This window comes from Anolis carolinensis, chromosome 2 (assembly GCF_035594765.1).
Source record: "Anolis carolinensis isolate JA03-04 chromosome 2, rAnoCar3.1.pri, whole genome shotgun sequence".
Taxonomy (NCBI): Eukaryota; Metazoa; Chordata; class Lepidosauria; order Squamata; family Dactyloidae; genus Anolis; species Anolis carolinensis.
This window is the reverse complement of record NC_085842.1, coordinates 52583977-52603656: the sequence shown is the minus strand read 5'-3', so window position 1 is coordinate 52603656 and position 19680 is coordinate 52583977. Positions and strand designations below refer to the sequence as shown.

The 19680-nt window shown below is 37.3% G+C and overlaps 1 protein-coding gene across 6 annotated transcripts in view; it reads right to left on the bottom strand.

Moving 5' to 3' along the window:
• Positions 1–19680, bottom strand: part of cntn4 (contactin 4) — a 727084-nt gene that overhangs the window by 452308 nt on the left and 255096 nt on the right. The window contains exon 1 of one of the 6 annotated variants that reach the window (XM_062969726.1): positions 10408–10428. The exons of the other annotated variants lie outside the window; for them this stretch is intronic. The gene's annotated coding sequence lies outside the window, so the exon portion shown is untranslated. Of the gene's footprint in view, positions 1–10407; positions 10429–19680 lie in introns of those variants that run through there. 6 annotated transcript variants of the gene reach the window in all.

Genomic DNA, 19680 nt, shown 5'->3' with positions numbered 1-19680 from the left:
CCTGTAGTTTGAAGCCACTGCTCCGCGTCCTAGTCTCCAGGGCAGCAGAAAACAAGCTTGCTCCCTCCTCCCTATGACTTCCCCTCACATATTTGTACATGGCTATCATGTCTCCTCTCAGCCTTCTCTTCTGCAGGCTAAACATGTCCAGCTCTTTAAGCCGCTCCTCATAGGGCTTGTTCTCCAGGCCCTTGATCATTTTAGTCACCCTCCTCTGGACACATTCCAGCTTGTCAACATCTCCCTTCAATTGTGGTGCCCAATATATTCCTCCCACCACATTTACAGTACTTCTGATCAACACTATATCTTGTCTAGCTTAAGCTTCAGTTTACCCAACTGTGCCTGTACCTAAAACGACTGCAAGCACAGCCTTGTAGCCTCCACTACCTTCTGGGATTGGAAAAGAAAAATAGTATTGATCTAAATGTTGATTAAATAATATGCAATGACTTTTCCCAATTAAAAACATGGCTGTTGCTTCTTTATTTCCCTGTGCCCTTTTAAAAAAAGAATTCTACTCCGTGGAAGTGTTTTTCTTATTACTAGTAATTTGTATTTGTAAATATGTCATGATCATTGTGTTTTATTCATGATTGCTATGTTTAGGTTGACTGTTTAAGGTTATATATTTCAGCTATTCTTATACAGAAGCTGGGAGCCTCTAAGGCATGGCCAGGAAAAGGGGCGTGGCTTCACCTTGCTGGTGGAAGCCTTAGAATTCAAAATTTAGCAGTTGGAATTGGGCAGTTGGAGTTTGTCGGTTGAGCAGAGCAGTTGGTTCTGTTCAGTGAGAAAGGAGTGTGATCGAAAAAAGGAGATTGTGGGAGGAAGTTGAGCAGCTAGAGAGTTTTAGCGGAGAAGGGCTAAAATTGAAGTTGCTGAGCCTTTAGTAGGGATAACTAAAGAGCTGAGGCTACATCCCTAAGTCAAGGAGGACTAGGGTTAACCAGTTAAACTCCCCAGTCCAAGTTTGGTCGGGTACAGATCAACTAAGTTCAAGAAGGACAGTATTCCTAACTGAAAGAAACAAGTCATATAAAGCTGATACCATACTAAGCTCAGTGAAACTATTGAGAAATCTTGCAACACTTACTGTACAGAAGTAACATCGTTCAACTTAAGATATAACATTCTTGCAACCATCAAGCTTTGTGCTATAAATAAACAAGTTACTGTTTCTTCAAATGTTGCTTATTATTTGAGCAAAGCATCTTTCAAAGGTGGTGGCAGCGACAACATTGAAAAGTAGGATACATAGAGGTAGAAGTTGAATCCTTCGCAATTTGGTGGCAGAGGTGGGATCCAAAAAGATTCCATCCCTGTCATCACATCAAGTCTTCACATTTTGGTGCCAAGCGGTGGGATACGTGTAACAAAGACTGATTCAGTGCCTGAGATACGTGTAACAAAGACTGATTCAGTGCCTGAGATACGTGTAACAAAGACTGATTCAGTGCCTGGGATATGTGTGACAAGAACTGATTCAGTGCCTGAAATTCGTTTGGCAAAAGTTAGTTTGGTGCCGGAGATCAGCTTTAGGTAAAAGGGCTGAGGCAAAACTTGTCTGGAAATGGCCACCAGGAAACAGAAAAAGTTGGCAGAGGAGGCAGGAGAGCTTTCCTCCTCAGATTCAGAACAAGTAACCTTGTCTGAAATGTCTCTCAAGTATCAATTAGAGATGAAGAAATTGGAGGATAAGCAAAGAGAGAGAGAATTGGAAATGAAACAGATGGAGGTTGAGGAAAAAGAGAAAGAGAGACAAGCTGAGGAGAGAGCCAGACAGGCAAAATTTGAGTTGAGGAGAATGGAAATAGATTTGGAGAAGCAAAGATTGACACACTCTCAACCTCATGCTGATACCCAAGAAGGGGATTTGAGAGCTGAAGCACCTGATGTAATTTTAAAAAGGTTTCCCAGATATAACAAGGAAGATGATATAGAAAAGTTCCTTATATCCTTTGAAAGGTGCTGTAAAGATTTTGAAGTGAGTGAAGACAAATGGATGTTATATCTGAGGCCACAAATTAGTGGAAAGCTTCTAGAAATATATAGTGATATGGCTGAAGACACTCACAGAGATTATAAGATGTTTAAACTGCAGGTACAACAAAAGTTTCAGTTGACGCCTGAATTTTACAGATTAAAGTTCAGAACTTTAAAGAGGGACAGACACCAAAGTTTTGCGCAAGTTGCTTCAAAGCAAGCTCAATACTTTGACAGCTGGGTGAGGACTTCTGAAGTAGATTCCTTTCTGCAACTTAAGGAACTATTGAAGCTGATGCTCTATCCAGAGCACCTTGATCGGAAGACTTACAGGTTTGTATTTAGAGTTTAAGGTATGATGTTATGTTTATGTATAGATATGTATTTTGTGTTACTCTCTATTATTTTTGCTTATTCTGGGTTTAGAAAAAGCAAAAATAATCTTTCCGGGTTGGAAGGTATGTAAAGATGTCATGATCATTGTGTTTTATTCATGATTGCTATGTTTAGGTTGACTGTTTAAGGTTATATATTTCAGCTATTCTTATACAGAAGCTGGGAGCCTCTAAGGCATGGCCAGGAAAAGGGGCGTGGCTTCACCTTGCTGGTGGAAGCCTTAGAATTCAAAATTTAGCAGTTGGAATTGGGCAGTTGGAGTTTGTCGGTTGAGCAGAGCAGTTGGTTCTGTTCAGTGAGTGTGATCGAAAAAAGGAGATTGTGGGAGGAAGTTGAGCAGCTAGAGAGTTTTAGCGGAGAAGGGCTAAAATTGAAGTTGCTGAGCCTTTAGTAGGGATAACTAAAGAGCTGAGGCTACATCCCTAAGTCAAGGAGGACTAGGGTTAACCAGTTAAACTCCCCAGTCCAAGTTTGATCGGGTACAGATCAACTAAGTTCAAGAAGGACAGTATTCCTAACTGAAAGAAACAAGTCATATAAAGCTGATACCATACTAAGCTCAGTGAAACTATTGAGAAATCTTGCAACACTTACTGTACAGAAGTAACATCGTTCAACTTAAGATATAACATTCTTGCAACCATCAAGCTTTGTGCTATAAATAAAAAGTTACTGTTTCTTCAAATGTTGCTTATTATTTGAGCAAAGCATCTTTCAAAGGTGGTGGCAGCGACAACATTGAAAAGTAGGATACATAGAGGTAGAAGTTGAATCCTTCGCAATTTGGTGGCAGAGGTGGGATCCAAAAAGATTCCATCCCTGTCATCACATCAAGTCTTCACAGTATTGTATTTTCTTTTCAGTATCTTTTCAGTGTTTTTCTTGAAGCCTTCCATATAAAAGTATATCAAAGGGTAAAAGAACAACAAGGGGTGAAATGGAGCAACATCTTCAAAGACAGACAGGAGTGCTGGCTGAGAAACAGTGTGATGCGGCAATTTTTCCTCCTTCACTTTTATGTACAAAAGTAAGACTTTGAAAAAGCGTAGCATGCATCAATTCAATAGACAGCACACTACTTTTATCCACTGATTCGATATCCATGGTTTGACCTACCCACACCTGAAAAAACATTTCTCCTCAGAAGCATCTGTGGGCCTCTCTATGTCTACAACTTTATGATATACTTGACAAAAACAGTAACAAAATATAAGGTTTGTTATTTACCTATTGTTTCAGGAGCCCCTGGTGGCACAGCAGGTTAAACCACTGAGCTGCTGAACTTGCTGATCAAAAGGTCAGCAGTTCGAATCCAGGGAGCGGAATGAGCTGTTAGCCTCAGCTTCTGCCAACCTAGCAGTTTGAAAACATGCAAATGTTAGTATATCAATAGGTATCGCCCCGGTGGGAAGGTAACAGCGCTCCATGCAGTCATGCTGGCCACATGACCTTAGAGGTGACTACGGACAATGTATCTTCAACACTACAGTTTTATCGGCAATGTTATATGCATCTAAAACATGGGCAACAACAAAGTTAGAGGAGAAAAATTGATGGTGAGACTCAGAGAGCAATGGAAAGAAGGCTTTGTGGCATGGCAATAAAGTCAGCAATAAAGAACCAGGGTACGTGATGTGGTCAATGAAAACTATGAGGCAAAAAGAAGATGGGCAGGGCATATAGCATGAACAAAAGACAACCTATGGACATGTTGACTAATGAACTAGATATCAAGAGATCACAAGCGGCCTTTGGGCAGACCTCATATTCGATGGGACCCACCAATGGTTAAGCTATTCAGCCAGAAATTGAAAAGAAAAGCACAGGATCGTATATTTTGGCAAATGGTAGATTTGCGTGAAGTTCAAAGGAGTGGGTCGATGACAAATTGGATAGGATATTAAAGAATGGAGGTCAGTTCTCTAGGAGATCATATGATAATACTACTTTTAAATAATCCAAGCATAACATAACTAATCAAATGTTAAAAACTGAATGTTTGATACACCTGCTAGAATCATTTCAAGTATATTAAATACTAGGCATGTGTGATCCAGGAAAAAAATGGTTCTAAACTCTGTACAAAGGTAGGGGGCACTGGAACTTCATTTCTAGAGTCATTTCCAAATTTTGAAGCAAAAAACTCAAAACTTTCCTAAATTTCTGAATATTCGTAATTAATTCGTTAATGGTGGACGCATATACACAATAACGAAAGACAGCACTGGGAGAACTTTAGAGGACTCTCCCTCCCTCATTTTTTGGGCTACCCTGATGAAACTTGCTACAGTGGTAAAACACATTAACCCCATTAGTTCACCAAATTTCAGAATGTTTCCCTTATCCTCTGATTTTTGGCAAATTTTCATAATTTATATAAAAAAACATTTTTCAATAATTGCAAAAATCTATTCCTGGTTTGAAAGTCTTATTTCCTGTTTCATTGGGTTGTCTTTACTTTGAAAGTCATTGTTCTACTTCAGAATTTTTTTTGTGGCTGAAACTCTGTTAACTTGGATAGCAAACCATAATGTGCTATCATAGCACGATGTCCCTGGCACAAAGACAAAGTTCTAGCAGGGTAATAAAGTTTTTTCTATTTTTGTGACAGAACCAATTAGGAAGTGACAGTTATCAACCAGGAAGAGAAATCATAGCGCACAATCAAACCACTCCTGAAAGATGCCCATCGGCCTCAGAATAGGGAAATCTGTTCTTGGTTTGAAAGTGTTATTTCCTGTTTCACAGGGCTTTTTTGGGCCAAAAGTTTGTGACTTGACTCCAGAGGGCTTGAACCCAAAGAAGGATTCAGCTATGTGTAATGTGGCTGAGGTCCCCAGACTTAGGGAATCCAGCAGAGAGGGTTTCTGGAAATGATAGGACATGCAGTGCCTTGAGGAGGCCAAATAAACACACAAACCAAGAGAGGGCCTTGCTTGAACCCAAGGATTTAGCTATGTAACATGGCTGATGCCCCCAGACTTAGGGAAGTCGGCAGAAAGGATTTCTGTAAATGATGGGCATGCAGTGCCTAGAGGAGGCCAACCAAACATAAAATAAGCCCTTTCCCCTACCCAAAATACCACCAACCCCCATTTTTTATATAACAAAGCTTCTTCTAGCTTCTTGATTTTAAAATAAAATGTGTCAGATATTTAAAATAAGCACTTTCGCCCTACCACCAACTCCTTTTTTCCAAAAAAAAGTATTTCTTCTTTTACTTCTTTTAGAATTTTAAAAGAAAAAAAAACTAACCCCTTTCCCACCTCACCCCAAAAATGCCTTTTCTTCTTTGTTAAGAGCCGACTTCTTCTTTCAGTGGCTGCCCCAGTGTCTCTCCCAACAACAGGCCAGGCCAGGCAGGCAGTCTGGCATCAAAAGACCAGCCAGCAGCCACAGGCAGGAAGCCCAGCCACCCTCTCCCTCCAACTGCCCAGCCGAGAATGAGCCTTGTGGCTTGCAGCAGATGCTTTTGAGGGAGGACATCCAAACCCCTCCCCTTGCATGAACGTGCACAATAATTGGTCAGGGAGGCAAGCCCAGGCTAGGCTGCTCCTCCCTGAAAATCAAGTTTGGTTGCATCCAAAATGCTTTCTCATATATCCGAAGAAAATAATGAGCCCATTGAATGAATGGGATCCAATGCTTCAAAATCGTGGTTTAATTCCGAAGCGCTAATGCGCATCGGAACCCCGTTTGAAAATTGGAATAAATACTATTTTGTTCGATTTACAATGATTCCGATTAATTCGCCCATGCCAATTAAATACCTCAAGGGCTACCACGGGGGGCGCTGCCTCAAAGGATATAAGTAGGTCTAAACATTTTAAGTTACAGGTGAGTAAATTCCAATTGAACATGTTTTCCAGAAAATCATCTAGCTGTCTACCTTATGCTTGATTTTTAAGTAAATTGGCAGGGTTGATTGATCAACGAACAAATAGTGATACATGTGTTTCATGTCTGAACATTATACAGCCAAACTAGTAAAAGAAAGCATACCATGAAGCTCTTTTGACATTGAGCTTTTGTTTAAAAACGTTCATTTTGCTTATAAGTGTTCCATCTTCATCTAAAAATTCTGGCAGTTATGTCTTGAGTTTTTAGACTTTTAAAAATATGTCACATTCGTATTATCGAATGCTGTGTATTCTTAACATGAGGATTCTTGCAATACCAGCATAACAAGAAATGTGCGTTCAAAAAAACCTGTATCTTCAAAGGCTTAAAATGACTTTTATGCTATCAGTATTCTTGTCCTCTCCCAATGGAAGCTGAGAGTTAAAATTAATGAACTGTAAAGACAGATTTCATGACTCATGGGCAAGCCTTACACATGTGCTTAGGGCAATGTGTCATGCAGGAGTAAAAATAATACTTCCGGGAATTGATTGGAGTCTTTTTCCTATCCCCAGTGAGTCCTTGTAGATTCAAGTCTGGCATTCAAATTTAGTCACTAGCTCTTATATACCAAGCTCTACTTGTTTTACTTATTCTATTAGCATATGATTGAGACATATGGCTGATTAGTATGCGAACACTGGGCATACAGTGAACTATTACATCAATGTTGCTAAATGTATAGATATAAATTACGTTTGTTTTTACATTGATGCAAACATTTCTAGGTGTAATATTGTTATACTTGGCTTACATAGAAATAGAGAAGCCAGAAAAATTATAAACAGGTATTTTCTTTTGATTCTTCATATTTACATTTTTATTTGGTTGCTTGTGAACTGGCAGCAATGTGTCCCATTGTTAGGAGACAGTGGATCAAATAGTGGTTAGAGTCCTTAAAATATTTATTTTCATTGGCTTTCTTTTTTCTGCCACTTTCTGGAAAGGGTTTTCTTTGGTTGAGTAAAAAGGAAAGCCATGTTGACTAACAGCCAATGCTCTTATTCAGAAAAAAAATCACATCAGAAAGCCCTCTTGACCTGTTCCACTTTGAAATGAATAGCATTTGAGAACAATTCTCTTCTTATACTCATTTTCTATATGTACAGTATTTCTGATATGAAAAAGCCCCAGAGGGCCAGACCATAGAGTTTTTTTGAATATGTACTCTGTAGAGTAATGCTTGATTTATAGTTAATTCATGAGTTAACTATATAAATGCAATACCACCGTGACTGAATACATTCAGGTTACTGGTCTATGCAAGCTATCAAAGTTTAAACTAACAAGTATTTCATTGAAGTATACAATTATTCCAGTGAATAAATGTAGTTATGAATATATGAAATTACATGACTTGCTCACATTAACATACAGGTTGAGCAGCCCTTATCTGGAAATCAAAAATCTAACATATTAAAAAAAATCCAAAATTGTCCACAACTATGAAATCTCTGCTTTCTGATAATTCAATGTAAACTGACTCCGATGGTAATTGTAAACAATAATTTTGTGCATAAAACAATCTATTTGTACAAGGTTTTATAATGAATTTTGTATTTAAATTTGGGTCTCATCTCTAATCTATCTCATTATGTATAGACAGTTGGCCCTCCACATCCATGGAGGTTAGGGGTAGAGAAGCCTGACAAATGTGGAAAATATGAAAATATCTACTGGACCCTCTGAGTCTAGGGGGGTAGCAAGGAGTCAGAAAGTGGAAATGATGCACCATTGACACTGTAGTCCTCATGATCCTTGCAAAGTCAAATGCCAATGGCTGGCATGGAAAAGTATGCAAGGTTCAAAGAGAACCGAAGGACATTTCCCTTCCAGCAGTTCTAATTCTGGTTCTCTCTCATACACGCATACATCCCAACCCTTCACTGTTCATCTCTGCATCAAACTTGAGGATGACAGACCTGCAGTGATCAAAATAGTCAAGCAGCTCCCAGTGGAGACAGGCAGAGAAAGAGGCAGATGAAAGTGGTGGCTAGCAGAGAAAGGTTGGAAGATGCTCGACCCCTTTTCCAGCCTCCCTGCCCACCCACCCTGATTTCTCTCCACAACAATTGAGCCCCTCATGTGAGTTCCAGGTGCAGGAGAGAGGGACACATAGGAAGCGGGGAAGGCAGATGAGGTGAAGGGAAGAAAACACTCCAGTTTCCCCAATTTCCCCAGTCTCCTTTGCCCACTGTGACTGAAGCTTAGGTGAGCATGACCTAAGCTTTAATTGCACAGAGGGAAGCAGGAAGGCAAGCAGAAAAGAAGGTGGAGGAGGCTAGCAAAGGCCTGACTTCCCACCCACTGCCCCAGCTGCCCTCCCAGATTTCTTTGTGCTATAGCTGGTTTTAGGAAGGAGAGCAGAGGTAAATCTGCAGATATTCAAATCCACAATTGTCAAATATGGAGGAGGGGGTGATTATAAATGCAAATTCATAATAGTCAAACCTCCATAAATTGTTAGTTATGTGTTTGTAATATAATGTGTTATATTCATTTGAGAATAGTGGAATATGTGTACAAATTGCTGGTTCTCTCCTTATAAACTGTGGACTTTCCTGACACTTATTTAAGATAGCACCATATGTACATGCATTTAAATGGCAGGCATATTGGTTGAAGTGTTACTGAAATTTTGGAGTGTTAATTCTGATGTTCGAAGCATGTTGCCTAACCTTTATTTCTATGCACAATTACAGAAATTTGATATCAGTTTAGCTGCCATGCCTGCATCCTTTGGAATCCTGTGATTTATAGCTTGTGAAGTTCTTTGAATTCTCTGTTGGGGAATTGTAGTGCCTTCTCCTCAAACCACTATAATTGCACACTACAGATATGACTGTGATATACATGCAAACTGTCATTATAAATAGAAACTTTCACTGAACTCTATTATGCCATGGAAATGTGTGTAATATTGCTACTGCACCAAGCCCCAAAGACAAGTAAAATGCAGAAGATGTTCATAAGAATATTTGTTTTGACAGGATTCAGATGCTAGATTTAAAAATGCATGCTGTTTTAGAAATAAAAATGTGTCATAGGAAGGAACAAGCAAATCTACCAATTTAAGACTTCTGGAAAAGTAAAATATTTCCTCCTAGGCCTCCTGGAGCAACATGCTCTGTTCTAAGGATGGTGATGCCCCTGATTCCATGAGGCATTCCACAAAGCTTAAAAGCTACTAACTTTTCATTTCTCAGAATTATGAGCTGTGGAGGGAATAAGGATTGTGGATTTTGCATATATTGCCCTGTCCTGCAAATCCTGTTATTGGCTATTTCAGCCACTTTCTTCTAGCAGATGTATCAGTATGCACAGATTTACTAGGTTCACACAGTGGACTTTGAGCCCTTTCAAAGAAAAGGGAGGCAATTACTAGAAGAGACAAAGCTCCTTCTTGTCAACCTCAATTTTGAGAAATTCTGCATCATTAGCCTAGAATGAAATCTAGTTAAGAATAAATGTATAGTCACACAGACTAAACAACTTGCTTTTTGTTTGCTTTGCAACTAAAATAAATATCTATTTGTCAGAGGTTATCATTCAGCATACAAATGTGCTTTTGCAACAACCGCTCATATGAGAGTGTTATAAAAAATACAAACGCAATAGGAACTGTTATCTATCAGGAAAATGCTAAGGCGCTGAAAAGTTATCACAGTCTTCCTGTAGTTAAATTACTATCCAAAAAGGAGTCATGGGTATAAACATTGATTATTTTTGTATCAAGACATCAAGGGTCATAGGTGAAACTTAGAATATGCAATCCAAGAAACTATTCTGATAGATATCTTCATTTGTGGGAGGAAATTGTTCATAGGCCTGACAGCAGCACATTGAAACTTTGTATTGTAAACCATAAGTGAGGAATTAATAGAACATGTATGAAAAGCTTATGGTCAAAACATCAACTTTTAGTCCACTTACCTGATTTGCTTACCTTAATTAATAGTTCAGGCACCATTACAATTTAATATAGTTTTGGTGCACTTATGGGCTGTACAAGACATGGTTTGTAATTTGTTTTTGTTTGTAATTTGTTAGATTTGTACATACGAAGCAATATTTAGAAACACAAGGGGCAGACATGCAAAAAAACTTAAGATTCAAAACACTGACCTATGACTTTCGGATGAGTTATGCAAGTCTTGTAAATGGCTCCAGGTGTCTGTCGTGGTTGCCGTTTCTTCCCCAAATGGGCTGGGTTTGGACTCCCCCCTCCCCCCCGTGCAATTACTTAACAAAAAGTAACAAAGAGTTCATTACTTGTTATAGTTAGACCCGTAATGATATTTCAGAAACACTTTAGAAATGATTCTGTGTGTTGTCCCCCTAATTTAGTAATGAGTATTAAAACATTTTTTTCATTGTCACACAAGCCTAATATTTTTTCTTTGAAAAAGTGTGGTTTTTTAAATGGGTCAATATGCTGGCATATTGAATTCATATTTTATTTTGGTTCACTTAATCACTGGTGGGGGGAGGGTTGTCATCTGTTGAAATATGTCTGCTATGCACTCATTAAAGACTTATTTCAATTTCTGTATCACCTCCCAGAGGTTCCAAAAGCAATACACAAATAAAAACAATTAAAACTACTGTTTTAAAGACAGAAACATTTTAAAACATAAAAATATTTCTTAAAACTTTTGAAACAACTTAAAGACGATTCTCAAATAGAGCTTTAAAACAGGTAAAAAGAGGAATTTCAAACATATTCATTTAGTCAAAGAAAAAAAGAAAAAAATCAAGGCTTAAACATGCACAAATTAGCTAATGTTTAAATGAAGCACTGCTCTTTTAAATAAAGTAGATGTTCTAGTGGGACATTTACAGGGAAAAACAGCTTTCACAGAAACATTATTACAGATGTTTAGAAGGAAGGTGCTTGCTGAAATCTGGACATGAAAAGGATGCGCAAAATGGAGTTCACGAGCCTTCAGTAAAAGTTGACAGGATATGATGAGATGGAACAAGCCGAAACACATCCTTAGGAAAGTCAGTACAAAACACAAAAGCAGCACAGCAAGAGAACTAACTGTCAAGCTTCTGCATTATTATACTGTGAGGAGACTCATCCAAACAATCACACACAGATATTGTATGAATCAGACAGACAGATAACATAATTGGCATAGCAGGCAGCAAAAGGATTTCCACCAAAGAGCTCTATGTGGCACCTCCATTTAAACTACTGCCCATATATTTTAACTGTATTGAAAATAGTGTTACGCAACAATTAATGCTGTTATAGCCATGAAAGCAGTTGGGAACTCTACTTGGGAAACTAATCTAATTGACATTTTTATCCTTGCTCATAAGAAAGAGGAGGCATAATAAAACAAAGCAGAAAAGCTGATCATTTATTTTTAGGTGGGCTAGTTCTAGCAGTTCATGGATATCTTTTTTTTCACTCTGCTATATAGCTTTCACCAAATATATATTTCTTCTTTCTGGTACTTTTTTCTCCTTTTTGTGAACAGCATTTTAGCATTTATATTTGATTGGCAATCTAATAGAATTCAAGTGCCCCCTTTAAAATTTTTGGTTCCATTTAAATTTTGATATGGTGATGAAGCTACTGTTTTGGGATTAAAAGCAATGCCCACATACAGTATAGCTATTATCTATTTAAATTCTGGATCCAGGATCAGTCCTTTGTGCTTGGAAACAAGCTTGTTGCCATAACTGAGAGGATAGATTGAATAGCAGGACTCTCCTCTGAAGCCACAGATCTGAGAATGGCACTGCTTGTGGTGAGCTGAAGTATGGTTCTTGGAACTATGTTGTCTAGTCCCATCTCTGCTGTGATTGATGATGATAGCAGTCATGTCAATGATACATTTCAAAGCACACCATTCATATCATACATTTTAAATTGTTATCAAGAAAAAAATGGAACTTGGCAATATGGTAGAGCAAATCATGTTTCTACCATTACAGAGATGGGAAATCTACTATCAACTGTGCTACCAGTTATCTCACAGTGGTTTTAAGTTGAATGTCAGCTCTCAACATTGGACCCTATCCTTGCAGAAATTCAGCATCATCAGAACACTATTTCAAAGCAACTATAGATGGACTAGATGTAAAACAGAGTGTGGATTTGCCGCCCCAATACAGGTGGCTCCATAGGCCACCTGGAAGTGTATGTTAAAGAAATCTGGTGATTTTAAGCAAAACCTAATTGCTGTTATTTCATTATAAGATGTCATCGATTTTAGGACACACACTTTTTTTGAGACTCGATATTAGGAAAACATTTTTTAGTCCTCATTTCAACTTTACTTCTTCGTTTAGCTGCCCAACTGTCTTTGCTAGCCTCCAGAAAGCCTCTCCACCCCACCCAATGCTGCTGCCCTACTACCTTTTGTGCTGCCACCTCCCACTGCTGACCCAGCATGGTTTATATGTGCAGTTTCTCCTCTTCAGATGGCTTCTCTTTGCCACTGCCATCATCTTAGTATTGCAGGTTTTTTTAATAAAAATAAATAAATCAAAAGCAGCATTAGCGGCTGATAGAGCTGGAAGGAACTCTGTGGGAAGCAAGAGACAGGCATCAAGAGTGGATGCAGCAGTGGCGAAGAGTCAAGGAGACAGGAAGAAGCAATGGGGTTGTTGCTTCACAACTCCTGGCACACACGGCTTCTTCCCATATCCTTGTCTCTTCACCGCTGCTGCCTCATTCTTGATGGCTGCTCCTTGAACTATACAGGTCTACACTGTCCATATAATGCAGTTCAAACTGCATGATTTGGCAGTGTAGATTCAGTCATACTTCTTCAATGTAGTTGCACCCTGAGTCTCTGATTGTACTTAAACAAAAAATCTCAAGGTTTGGTTTCTGTAAGAAAGGACCCCATCAAGCGACAAGAACCCACATGATACAGTAATTCCTTCTCGTGTTCTAACACTTTACGCAATCACAGGGCTAGCCCAAGATTAACATAAAGAGTAAGATGGTGCACCCTTGCATCCTATACACAAAAGCTAACAGGATCTTTCTTAAGAATTAATGATGGTAGAACATCCTCTTCATACCTGGAAATAGCAAATGATCTTTGTGGGCCCTGAGCAAGACAAGAAACACCCTGTTCTTTCCTACAGCATCCTGCTTCTGTCTCACATCACTCACTGCATAATAATAATAATAATAATAATAATAATAATAATAATAATAATAACAGCAACAACAACAACAACAACAACAACAATGAAGCTTTATTTACATCCTGCTCCCTTTCTCTAAGGAGACTCGGGGCAGCTTACAACAAGATGAAACAATGTACATAATACATACAATCCAAAAATGTTAAATCAAAACAAATAAATCAAAAAGACAAATCACAATACATAGAAGAAATATAAATCCCAAGAAACATATTAATTATAACTCATAAACATTACCCAAATAAATATAAATATAAATATAAAACCTTACAACAATTAAGACATATAGTACCACTAAAAACATCAATGAACCTATTCTTGTTGGTAAAAGCAATAAAACCCAATTAAAATTAATCCCATTAAAAACCTCCATATCTCGGTTTATAATTAGCCATTTTCAAATGCCTGTTTCCAAAGCATATTTTCAACTGTTTCATAAAAATCATTAAAGTGGGGGCCAGTCTAATCTCCTAGGAGAGGGCATTCCAGAGTCAGGGAGCCACCACTGAGAAGGCCCTCTCCCTCGTCCCCACCAGCTGTGCTTGTGACAAAGGTCGGATCAAGAGGAGGACCTCAGGGCCCAGGCAGGAGAGTCACATAAATATGCTGGACCTGAGCAACCATAGCATGCTGCCTAATAGCAGGCAGTACTATCCAGTCAGCCACATGGAAATGTGTCAGGAGCTACAAAAAGCACCTAATTATATTTTGTTAATTAGGCCTGATTCCATGAAGCAAGAAGAGAAGAAGCTTTTGTTGTTTTGGTATGAGAAAACTTTTGTTTGTTATTAAATTATAATTGAATTAGTTAGCTATTAACTACCACGGAGAATTGCTTTTGGTTTAAACCTCAGATAAAGGCGTCAAATATTTCCTACTGATATAGGACATTACATGTGACATAAACAGTGAGAAGTAAGTCTCATCGTGTTAAATGAGGCTGTCATGTGAGTGTACATAGGATTATGGTTGCCGAGTATCTCTATCAGTAATGCTGTAATGGTTGATATTGGAGTGTCTAGCCAGCATGCATTCAAATAAAAATTAGACAGAGGAGTGCGATGGTTTAGTGACTCTATTCCAATTTTAATCTAAAACAGCATAAACCTTCCCATGTGCTGAAGAATTAAGGGCCCATAAACCATGGAATGCATATCATTCACAGCGTGTTCCTGCATAATTTTTATTGTTCTGTTAGTAACAATCTCATATATATTGCAGAAACAAAAGTGAAATGTAAAAATTAGGGACTTTAAGACCAGATGCACAGAATGTGAATACAAAATAAGCTGTATCGAAAGGCAAACAAGCCTGGGGATAAAACTGATTCACGGAACGCTTACAAGTTTGCTGGTTGCAATAATTTAAAGCATTAAAAACCAAGCATGGAAACAAGGTATGATGGAAGCTTAAATCTTTAAACAAACAAATGCGCTTTCATAAAATGTTTAGTTCTGTTGCTTTTAGTAATTAGAATTCTTTTGTTTTTACTCTCATACTACAAATAAGTGATTTTGTCTAGTAATATGTAAGTCTCATATATGGAAATGCTTTAAGGTGCTGCTGTATTGTTTAAAATTGCACTGTTTTCAGTTGCTTTTTATCATATAAGGTACATGTTACAATTGCGTAAAATATTTCACTAGTATTTAATAATATTAATCATTGAGTGCTATTTTAACACTGACCTTTTGAATGTTTTAATTAGATTTTAACAATTCTAAACTTAAGCCATGTTGAGTCTCATCCTTGAGGTAAGGACTACGGCAGAGCCTGTCCAACAATGAGGCGAATTAAGCAGTCGCTTCGGGCGCCAAACATACAGGGGCGCAGTTGAGACTGCTTTTTCTGTTGATTTGTTGTAAAACGTGATGTTTTGGTACTTAATTTGTAAAATCTTAATGTAATTTGATGTTTAATAGGCTTTTCCTTAATCCCTTCTTATTATCCAACATTTTCGCTTATCCAACACTTTTATTTTTCAGTGATTGTTTTTTTTTGGGGGGGGGGGCGCCAAAATTCTGTTTGCCTACACTTGAAAAATACCTAGGGCTGGCTCTGGACTACGGTATAAATAAACATCATCTTCATGAAAGATGAGTTCCATCTGTAAGCAAGTTTGGTCCATATTCTTTCACCACACATTCTTTCACTCATGATATTATTCACAGACATGCAAAATTGAGAGTTCTCATTTTATAGGAATTCAGCATTTTAAATTGAAAAATGCCTCAGATTTTCTTCATCACATACATTTTTTTCACAACATTTTTACAGTAAGACCCTAGAATTATGTAGGATATGTATCTGGCCAGTCAGATGATTTCTGGGGTAAGAATCATCTGGAGAACCAAAAAAATTCCTAGAGAGATGATTGTACTCCAGCTGTGGGTAAATGAAACCACAGATATGGGTTCTGTTGTTACAGGGATCTACTGTATGTGACTGAGAAAGCTTTCTTTGAAGAGCAACAAGAAATTAGTTAAACTTTTCTATTAAATTTTCAAAAAACTTTAATTCACTGGTATAAAACACAAAAACATTCAAAACCACCAAAAGAACTCACACTGAAACATCTAAACAACAACTGAACTGATAAAAATATTAAATTTGTGAAAGAACTGTGTGTGGCATGACATTTCTATTGTATTTTTCAAATTTAGCATCCAAAAATTAATTAAGAACAGCTATGATATTGAAAAAAAAACATCATTGTAGTTGTAGAACGTTTACAGATGGAACAGAGGCAAGATCATTCCAGTTCCTGAGTTTTAGAAGGTTTTTACTAAATGCAAAAGGAAATAAGGATTCAGTTTGCTCCTAATCACAAGCAGGGGGACGGAAATACAGTAGAGTCTCACTTATCCAGCACTCACTTATCCAATAATGTTTTTAATACATAGTGATATTTTGGTGCTAAATTCGTAAAAACAGTAATTACTAAATAGCATTACAGTGTATTGAACTACTTTTTTTGTCAAATTTGTTGTATAACATGATGTTTTGGTGCTTAATTTGTAAAATCATAACCTAATTTGATGTTTAATAGGCTTTTCCTTAATCCCTCCTTATAATCCAACATATTTGCTTATCCAACATCCTGCTGGCCCGTTTTTGTTGGATAAGTGAGACTCTACTGTACAATTTGTTTAGACCAGTGCTTCTCAACCTGTGGCTCCCCAGGTGTTTGGCCTACAACTCCCAGAAATCCCAACCAGTTTACCAGCTGTTAGGATTTCTGGGAAATGAAGGCCAAAACATCTGGGGACACACAGGTTGAGAAACACTGGTTTAGGCAACCCTTACCTACCTCATACCTCCATGGAATTCTAGATAGATTTATGATCAGTGAGTATCATTAAAGTCTTTACAAGACCAAGAGTCCCTAGCAACCTTGTCACAGAGGATGTAACAGGAAAAGAAACAAATTGATAGGAATATGAGTCTTGGAAAGAATACTAAAATTTGTCAAAATGGGTTTTTTGAGCATCAGAAAATTCTAGTAAGAGGAATCTTGGACTGATGAGAGTTCTGAACATTTTCTTTGTTAAACTACTTTAAAGATTTCCAATATATGAATACTGCATTTCATGTTTTTAAAAACCTTCAAAAAGTATCTAAATTGTTCACTTTTTTCTTCTTTTCCTACTTAAACTTTTAATGAACACATCATTGTGTTGTTAAAACATCTGAAATATAAAAGTAAATATATGTGTGCTTCCTCTCTGTACCAACAGTGAGAACTCCACCACAGGACAAGTACAAATCCCTCTTTCTGTTTTGTTAATGTATAATTCAGGAAGTCAAGAAGGTATCTTAAACCGATTCAAATGACTGTGAATAAACACCAGTATTGTCAACAATGCCTGGCAGCAGCTGTTCAAGAATTCAAGTGGTATTATTTCCTATCTTTACCTAGAAATTTTAGGTATTATTTGAGCCAATAATTAACTAGTGCCAAGCCTACTTAAATTTAGGTAAGATTTTGGATATGTTCAAGATAGTATGGCATCTAATTTAATGTCAAACAATATCGAGAACTCCATAGGAAAAGCAGATTCTATTTGTATATCAATGTGTATACAAAATTAGCTTCAATTTAGCCACCAGCCCCCCCCCCCCCCCCAGATTTTCAGATTTCTGAATCGAATCTAAAAATGTATAAGGCTAGATCTTCACTGCCATATAATCCAGATTATCAAATCAGATAATCTGAATTTTATATGGCAGTGTTGATGGTCCTAAGTCACTTCTTGTTGTGATATATACAGTGTTTGAAAACACACATTGAAATATAGCATGATTCAATTTTTGTTTTGACCTTCATTGCAACGCAAAACTGACACCTGGATATTATTTAAGACATCCTGAAGGTTCAGGATGAATTTTGGGAAAAGAACTAAAAATAAATCTATTTTGTAGTGCTTCAGACAATTAGTGCATTTTATACTACTTGGCACACCTGCTATAATTATTATGGAGAGATTAGTGAGTCCATTCTATGCTCTGATGGCTCCATGCAGAGTTAGTTTAGTGCACTGAAGTGCATGTAATAGATTGGATTCCCTTGTGCTTTGAACAGGCATCCAATTATGACATGCTTCCACACTTGGTATTTTTGACCTTGCCCCCAATGAAAGCAAAAACAAATATGTTCCAAGTCATATCAAAATAATATTAACAAGGTGATCATATTCCCTGAAGACATTTTATATTTAGAGATAACTACAAGAATAATGAAAATACACAGAACGTTGGCCTGTAAATACTGGGCCACACAATTAAAAACATGAGGATGCTATAAAATACACAAAGTGATTACAGATTATTATTATTAGCACTTTGTGCCTGGCCAATAAACCTGGCTGAAGAGGAAACAGCTAAAAGCTTCCAGGTATTTACATATCATTACATATCATTCTAAGCAACGTAATTATGTTTCTAAAAGAAAGCACCTTGTGAAATGATGCACATCTGAACCTGAGTAAGAAGAAGAGGTGAAGCAGACCAAACATGTGTACTCTGTGTGAAACCACTGAAAAAATGGCATTGTCCATGACAAACTGCAGAGATGCACTCATACAATATATACCGTAATAGGTCTTTGAGAGTCAATGTGACCTCACCATAACCAACAATGAATATTCTTAATGTAATTATGCAAACTGACTATTGTCATTTTAAATATTTTCTGATGTAATCTTAATTGTATGTTTCATTATTTTATTTCATATGTAAACCACTTTGAGGTGTCAAATGATTGTAGAAAATAATTTTAAAAACAGGTAAACATTTGCCTAGTTACTGAGACCTTTCTCTTTTTGGCACATCACCCTAATTACAAGTTTTTATTTAAGTAAGGATATAGCTCTGAAAGAAGCAATGTGATTGCCTAATTCTGGATCAGCCTGAGGACTATTTGAGAAAAGGTTCATGTCCATCCAGACATAATTCTCACAAAGCTTTACGGAGGTAAATGTACCATGCAGACATAATGAAGATCACTTTCAGGGGAAATTAAAACAGACATTGAAGAGGTAGACATCCCTCCACTCAGCTCATTATATGCCTTGTGTTCCATTATATATGTGGCATGAGTCAACAGGTATCCTTCACTCAACAGAAAAAAAGATCCACAATGATATTGGTATCATTAGAAACCATTTACAAATGTGTGCATTCACTACAAGTTAGTTTATTACTGAAACGTATGCCATGCCAAACTCAACAATTAATTCCCATCCTGAAATTGGCCTTAAATACAAAGAGAAAACAATCCTCCATCTTGGATGATATAAAGAGCTCCTTTTGGCAGCTAGAAGAAACAATATAATCACTTTGGTTTATGCTGATATTGCAATTCATTGGCCTCAGGTATTAAGTGTGTGTAATTTTCTTAACCACGGGATGTCATTTATCAGATGTGATACACTGATTGGGAAAAATGATGCTGACACTCTGTAGTAGGTAGGTACAATGCTACAAAATGGAATTACTTTAATAAAGGGCATTCGGTTTAAATATGGTTGAAACTGAAAATCCTACGAAAGCTGGAATATATAAAATCAGTAGACTGTGCATATGTTAAAAGATAACAATTCAACATAATCTCTAAAACAATATGAAAAAACAATGTGCTGTGGTTTTTTTAGATCAAGAAGGGATGTTTTAAACTTAACAGAAACCTAAACAGGGTGTGACCATAAAAAGATAATACAAATA